Source organism: Neltuma alba, unplaced genomic scaffold (genome assembly GCF_004799145.2).
Source record: "Neltuma alba isolate B1F8T4 unplaced genomic scaffold, ASM479914v2 tig00011439_pilon, whole genome shotgun sequence".
NCBI classification, from domain to species: Eukaryota; Viridiplantae; Streptophyta; class Magnoliopsida; order Fabales; family Fabaceae; genus Neltuma; species Neltuma alba.
The window spans coordinates 431,171-439,633 of record NW_021636121.1 but is presented as its reverse complement, the minus strand read 5'-3'; the positions used below and the strand labels follow the sequence as shown (position 1 = coordinate 439,633).

Here is an 8,463-nt window from a genome sequence, read left to right as displayed (position 1 = left end):
GCTATTACAACCACGAGCTTTATGACAACTTGCAGAGTCAGGGTCGGTTTCCAGTAAGGCGAAAAATCTGACCACTGTGTCATCGACCAGCTCAATCCGCCACCGCGTTTTTAATTAAAATTCTTGTTAAAACTAAAATGAAATATATGCTAAGCCCCGTCTAGCTCTCTATCTACTTAGCACATGGCGTTTCAGATGAGTTCTTCCCTGCTCATTATCCTCTTCGTCTCGGCTTTGCCTTCACTGTGCTTATCTTCTTCATCGAACAATTTGTTTTCTCTGTCGGTGGAGAATCCAGAACATGTCATCAAATCAAGAAATGGAAATTTCACTGCCGGGTTCTATGACGCGGGTGAGAATGCTTTTGCGTTTTCTATCTGGTTCACCGAACCTCGAGGCCAAAACTTGAGCTTCATTTGGATGGCGAATCGTGATGTATTGGTGAATGGAAAAGGCTCAACGCTCACCCTTCGAAGCAATGGAAATCTGGTGTTGAATGATGCAGGTCAGGTCGATGTTTGGTCCACGAACACAACTTCCTTGAAACCTCCACAATTGATTTTGAAAGATGATGGTAATCTCATTCTCCTTGAGGATTCTAATCATGTTGTGTGGCAAAGTTTTGATTTTCCGACAGATACACTTGTCCCTGGACAGAGGCTTACTAGACATGCCAGCCTTGTCTCCTCCAAAAGTCAGACTGACCCATCTTCTGGTTTTCACAAGTTATTTTTTGATAACGATAATGTTCTTCGACTTGTGTACGATGGACCTGAGCTTTCGAGTATTTACTGGCCACCTCCCTGGTTTCAACCTTGGCAAGTTGGTAGGTCCACCTTCAATGCAAGTCGATTTGTATTCCTCAATTTGGATGGTGAGTTCATTTCAAGTGATAATTTTACTAGTGAGACATCAGACTATGGCCTTGTGCTTCAGAGACGATTGACCATTGATAGTGATGGTAATGTTAGGGTCTATAGTCGAAGACATTGGGGAGAGAATGGGATGTTTCATGGCAAGCTTTTTCTGCAGGTTGTAACGTTCATGGTGTTTGTGGAGAAAATAGTTTCTGCAAATATGAACCTTATACCGGTCGAACATGCTTATGTCTTCCGGGTTACAAGTTGAAAGACGAAAGCGACTCATCCGTTGGGTGTCAACCAGAGTTCAATTTGTCTTGCAATCCAGAAGATTCTGGCTTCCTACATATACCAAATGGTGATTTCTACGGGTATGACCAAGGGACTTACCTTAATGTTACATTTGATGAATGTAAGAAGGAATGTCTGAAGTTATGTAACTGCAAAGGTTTTCAATATTCACATGATGGTTACCAATTTAAATGTTACCCAAAGACCCTTTTGGTGAACGGCAATCTTTCTCCTGCTTTCGTTGGAGGTTTTCACGTGAGACTCCCTAATTCAAGCTCATTCAGTCTTCAAGAACCCGATATCAAATGTGAAATTGTTAAGGCTATAAAGCTTGAGAGAGTCTATGTCTCAAGGCACGATAGTGTTTTTGTTAAGGTGTTATTGTGGGTAGTGTTAGCAATTGGAGTCTTTGAATTTGCATGCATTTTTCTCTTCTGGTGTCTAACATGGAAAAAGTCTAGCAAGCAGCAAACTTATGATCATCTTACTGGAACTGGGTTTAGAAAATATAGCTACTCTGAGTTGAAGGAAGCAACCAGAGGTTTCAGAGAAGAGATTGGAAGGGGTGCTGGAGGAATTGTATACAAAGGTGTGCTCAAAGATGGACGAGTTGCCGCAATCAAGAGACTGAATGAAGCAAATCAAATAGAAAGCGAATTTCTCGCAGAAGTCAACTTAATAGGAAGGCTTAACCACATGAATTTGATCGATATGTGGGGGTACTGTGCAGAAGGAAAATATAGAATGTTGGTATATGAATACATGGAAAACGGCTCTTTAGCAGAAAACCTTGAATCCAACAAGTCACTTGATTGGCGAAAGAGGTATGAAATCGCTCTAGGAACAGCAAGAGGACTTGCGTATCTTCACGAAGAGTGCTTGGAGTGGGTTCTGCATTGTGACATAAAACCCCAAAACATACTCTTGGATTCGGATTATAAGCCCAAGGTTGCAGATTTGGACTGTCAAAGCTACAAAACAGAAACGACCTCAACAATCCAAGCTTCTCAAGGATCAGAGGAACAAGGGGTTATATGGCACCAGAGTGGGTTTTCAATCTACCAATAACATCCAAGGTTGATGTCTACAGCTATGGAATTGTGGTATTAGAGATGATAACAGGAAAAAGCTTGAGGGTTGATGGACCAGATCACTCGCATCAAGGGAGGCTAGTGACTTGGGTGAGGGAGAAGAGGAACGAAGGAGACGGAATGGTATCATGGGTGGAACGAATTATGGATCCAACAGTTGAGGGAAGCTTTGACATGAAGACGATGGAGGTTTTAGTTACAGTAGCATTACAATGTGTTGTGGAAGACAGAGATGCAAGACCTTCAATGAGCCGCATAGTGGAGATGTTTCAAAGTCATGAGATTGAGTATTGAGTATGAATAAAATGTGCATAATCTTTTGGGTATTGATTTTGAGTATGAGAAATGACATGTAATAATCTTTTCTTTTAATTATTTATTTTGATTTTTATATTTTTGTCTGGTTTTTTTGTCTGTTTTTTTTTTTTTCTGGCTCTGATAAGAAGCGGATGTCTCATTTCGACAAAAGACATAGACGCTAGCCAAATGGTAAATTGACCTTTCATAGCATTTTATGGGTAAATTGACCTCTTCGCAAATTGGTTTTAATCTTATTTACTTGAATTTATTTATTTATTAATATTTTAAATATATTCGTTGTGTAAAAACATCTTTGAGACATACCCACGCATATACATATCAAAATCTTTTACGTGATTATAAAATGAAACAATTTTGATTTGTTTCTATATTTTTTTGTATAAAATTTTTGCAAACCATCAAAAGATATATTAGGAGTATTAGTGCAGTGAGGGATAAATTAATAAATAAAATGTATTCCAACATGATCTTTAATTAAGTGATGTATTTTTAGAATCATCTATGAGTTTTTAACCATAATGTTAATGATTTGGACTAAAATATATATATTTTTATAATAGAAGAGATATCTGTTTAAGATAAAATATAAGACTCATTAAAATATTTTACTAAAAAACATTTTTATTTACTCTTTAGGAAAAAAATGATTTTTGCGTGTATAATGGTTACGTCGTTATAAGCCTATGGCTGAAAGGGAGAGAATTGTCTTCTCACTCCCTTCCCGTACTTATCAAACTGACATTTCAACGGTTTAAATTTGATTTTTTAATAAAATTATTCTAATGTTATATCATAAAAAAATTGTCACGGTTAAAATATGGTTTAAACTAGTTTAATCTGCAGCGAAAATTAAAGGAATATTTTATAAAAGCTCATTGAAGGTCTTTTAAAAAAAAAAAAAAAAGATGAGCGAAATCTCCCCATAACCAAACTGTTGTTTTTCACTCGGTAAATCCCTTTCTTTATTCTTCGTTTCTTTTTACACGCCAAAAATTTGATCATTTTCTTTTTTCCCCCCCTGTTTTACATAACTGTTTCTTGTTTTTAAAAATGCTAAAATACATATACATTTGTCTTTTTAAAATTTATCTCAAGTTTCAGTTCAATCCTTTAAATTTAAAAAATATTTCTTTAATTCCTCAGCTTTAATATCTTTAATCTCGTTCAATGAAAAATGTCGTCTTAGAAAATTTAAATGGTAATCTTAAAATTTAATGCGGACAAAACATTCATACTTAATTACAAAACATTGTTCCAGGAATCAGCTATCTCTCAAAATGATTTTCTTTCCTTTGTCTTTGGTTGGTCCAACCCCTAGTTAGTGAATATTTGAACAAAGAAGAATGAGATTTTATAGAAAATCTCAGTAGCAATGAATTATAATTATCATGCTAATTATGCTATGTAAAAATGTGACATATTATTATGAAACTAACATTGTCATACAACATTTCATGTGCATTTCATTGCCATGGAAAGAGAGCAACCAATCAAGCCATTAAACCATATCACATTACATTTTGCAAAGACATATTGGACATAGAATTCCACACATAATCACAATTTGCTCTATCACATCATGACGATATAAATCAAATAACACATACACATTTAAACAAACAAGAAAACAATCAAATTATGAGTTCAATACTACCTCTTACTCAAGTTTATTGTTTTCTTGCACAATACCTATCAATCCAAGTATAAACACATTCCATATTACCAATAATCCAAGTATAAACACCATTACTTAACAATAAATTCATATAAACTCCTTTTTCCTTGATTTTTAACATTATTATTTTCCCTTTGCTTTAACCAATCTCTTGGACTATTCCTATACAATTTTTTATGTAGAATCCAAATATCAAATCAGATTTAAAAAAATTACACTTCTTCCCGGCCCCTCAAGTTGCTTTGACCGAATAGTAGGGTTTAGGGATCCAAAATTTTTATTTGATTCCAATTATTTTAAATACCTTATCTTGGTATTTTCCCATTCAAAAATACCTTTTAAACTCATTATACTCATCAAATCATATTGAAACAATCTCTAACTTCAAGAATTCATAGCGACTGAATAGTATGCATAAAACCCTAACTTTGGTTTTCTTCTAAAATTCAATCCAAACATCAATTAAACATGCTATTCCAAGATCATATTCATCCTTCCCTAATGCTTTCTCACTTTGACCTCATTTTGACAGCATGGTAGCTTAGGATTTGTCATGAAATTTCAACCAAAACAATCGTTAAATCTAACCAAAATCAAGCTTAGACATGCCGTACTAAATCTTTGTTTGAAGCTTAATGATTTTCTCTTGTTTTGAAATGTCTTAGGTGTTGTTTAAGAGATTTTGGTTGGACAGAATTTTCTTTCTTTTCTCAATTTTTGGCCGAATTTCTCTATTTTTGAGGATATTTATAGACGTCACAAGCTTACCTTAACCCCCTCCAAATGACCTTATTTTCTGCCACTTAAGGAGACATGTGTCCCTCTTCTTAACTCTTGAATTTCACCTCATGTCAAGTGTCCCTTGTTCTTGATTTTTCTTATGTATTTTGAGCTTAAATTAGGCTTGAACTCTCTTAACAAAAGGGACCTTAGGCTATACAAATTTTACAGGCTTCCTTGGCCCAAATGAAGTCCAAAACTAATTAGAAGGGAAAGAAAAATGTGGCCCAATTACAAATTATCAATTTCTAACCAAAACTTACTATTTTGGTTACTATTTCCAAAAATAGTTTTGGGCTTTCAAAAATTTATTTCGCTCTGTCAAAAATTTCCTTTTAATATAGAAAGGTCCCCTAAATTTTTCTAGAATTTATCTTAATCTTTAACTATTTATTTTAAATTTTCTCAAAAATGAGGCTTTACCAATCAAATTTCAATAATAAATATTCTAAAATTAATTCCTGCACTTTCTGGACCTAGAAATAATTTTATAAACTCAAATAAATTCTTAAATACTTTTTTCATTTTTTTCCAAAATTGAGGCCTCTACATATTTAAAATAATTATTTCTAACTATTTTTTTACTGTTTTTTTTTTAAAGAAAACTCTGTTTATAGAAAATTCTATAATAAGTTATTTTTAAGCTATTTCCACCTCCAAAACCTCAAATAAGGTTCCAAAACCTCTAATTTATTTTTTTCTATTTTTTAGAATTTTTTTGAATTGTTTTTAAATTTTTTTATTTTGTCCTTTTTAAATTGATGATTTCAAAAATATAAGTCCAGATCCTATTTAGATTTTATGTTATGCATTGCTTCATTAACAAATCTACTTTCCCTATTGGCCATTAACTTAATTTTTTATTCTTATTATCAAGGTTAGATTTTGGAGGATGTAACACATATTTGTTGTCTGGTATATTCGTTGGGCATCTAACTCATCATTGTCCGTCTAATTCTAATTCTGGTTAAAAGGCCTATACTAAATATTCTCTAACGAAGGCCTCTAATGTTTTTACCCAATTCTCTTAATCATGTGCACCGTCAAACATCTTTTGTTAAACCCTCTTTAGTACATGTTCAGAAACGTTACGGTTCAAGTAGATCCCGAAACAAGCCTATAGATTGAAAATTTATATTTCATTACTCGAGTTACTATTCACTAGTAAATTCTAGAATTTCAGTCTAACTTTGAAAAATTATAACTAATATAAAAAAAATCGTATTGAGGTGGTTTAAAATTCTATTTGAAGCTCTTTCAATTTTCTACAAGGAAAAAATATAAATCTTTACTTAAACCTTATAAATTTATACAATTCATTCTTGGAATTTTACTGTTCATTTAGTCAAACCAATGTTTTCCAAATTCTCTATCTTAACTTTAAACAATCATAAATTTTAGCACACATATTCAATTTAAGTGATCTATCAATTTTTTTAAAGCTTAGAATGTGTTTTAGATACTCACCAAATTTCATAGGCAAATTTGTTCATTTGCCTTGCTTTCACTCTGTCAAAAATTTATAGCTCATTTAGGGATAATCTATCACACTTTACTTTTAGACCTCAATTGGAACCATTTGGAACTATCTGTAATGGTTTAAAGTTGAAAAAATTTAAACTTTGAATTTCTTGAAATTTGGGTTACTAATTCATTGTAACACCAATTAGGCCAAAACTTTAAAAAATTATAACTAATTCTAGAAAAATCAAAATGAGATAGTTCCAAATTCTGTGAAAAGCTCTTGACATGCTCTTGAAAGAAAAAGTACTCATTGACATCCAAAAGTCACCAATTAATCTCATATTTTGTTCAAAATATTACTATTCATTTGGTAAATTTTTAATTTTTCAGGATTTATGCCCAACTTTGAAAGAGTATAATTTTCTATATAGAACTTCAAATTTAATGAATTACCACTTGTTTTAAATCTAGAAATGATATCTATAAATATGCCAAATTTTAGTTCCAGACTCATCCAATTGCTCAAATTGTTATTAGTCAAACTTTACCCCAAAAAAGTCAACTTTTATCCCTGTAAGTCACTATTTTTTATCTTTCCTTTCCTTTTCAATTCAAATCATCAATTCACTTAACATTTCAATGCTGAAACAAAACTTTTGATCAATTATTGACATACTTATTATCTTTAGTCATTAATACAAATATTCAACATAATTTACAAAAATCCACATTAATCACAAATATTGTTTAAGAGGCATATTAATCAATTTTCTCCCAAAATGGCTTCCTTCCCTTTGTCCTTGCTTAGTCCAACCTCTAGATGGTGAACTTTAAACATAAAAGAGTGATATTTCATAGAATTTTCAGTAGCAAGAAACTATAATCATCATGCAATTCATGCTGTGTAAAAATATGACATGTGTACATAAAATCAATATCATTATTCAACATTTCATATGCATATCATTTGTCATGAAAAGAAAACAATTTATCAAGCCATTCGTCATACACATTGCCAAGGCACATTCAATATATAATTCCATATATAATCACATATTTGCTCAATCATATCATGGTAACATAAATCACATAACACATATACATTTAAACAATTAAGAAAGCAATTAAATTATGAGTTCAATGCTACCTCTTGGTTGACAACTCAATTCGGCCCCTTTAAGAAAATAGTGTCCCTCTTTGATCTCTTGCAATGTACTTCTCATTTCACGCACAAGCACATTCCAAATTATCAACAATTCAAGCATAAACACTAATGCTTGATATTAAGCTCAATTAAACCCCATTTTTCTTTTATTTTTGACCTAATTATTCCTCTTTTGTTTCTATCAATCTCTTAGGCCATTCTTATACAATTTTCATATAGAATCCAAATATCAAATCATATTTTACAATCCTTCTATTTCAGTTTGGCTGAATAGGGTGCTATTACTTTCCAAATTTTTATTTTTGATTCCAATTATTTTAAACACTTTCCTTTGGTGTTCCCCTGCACAAAAATACCTTTTAAATTTATTGGACTCATCAAAATCACATTGAAACAAACTCCTAACCCAAGATATCACAGTGGCCGAATAGAGGTTACATAAACCCTAACTTTAATTTCTTCCAAAATTTAATCCAAACATCAATTAAACATGCAATTACAAGCTTATATTCATGGTTTCTATCCTTCTCTAGTACTTCTTCATTCAGGCCAAATTACAACAGCATCATACCATAGGATTTGTTATGAAATATCAATCAAAATAACCCGTAATGGATCCTAACTTGAAGCTTGATAATTTTTCTGGAATTTGGAGGGTATTAGGAGCTATTTAGAGGTGAGTTGTGATTTTGGCAGAATTTCTCCTTATTTTTCTCTATTTGGCTTAATTATGTAGGAAATGAGGGGGTATTTATCAATGAAAAAAAAAAACCAGATCGGATCGGCCAGTTCAACCGGAAAACCGGTGAACCGGTC

At 32.3% G+C, this 8,463-nt stretch overlaps 1 pseudogene; it reads left to right on the top strand.

Moving 5' to 3' along the window:
* LOC114713619 (putative receptor protein kinase ZmPK1) lies at nucleotides 1-2,639 on the top strand (annotated as a pseudogene).
* Nucleotides 2,640-8,463: the final 5,824 nt, after the last annotated feature.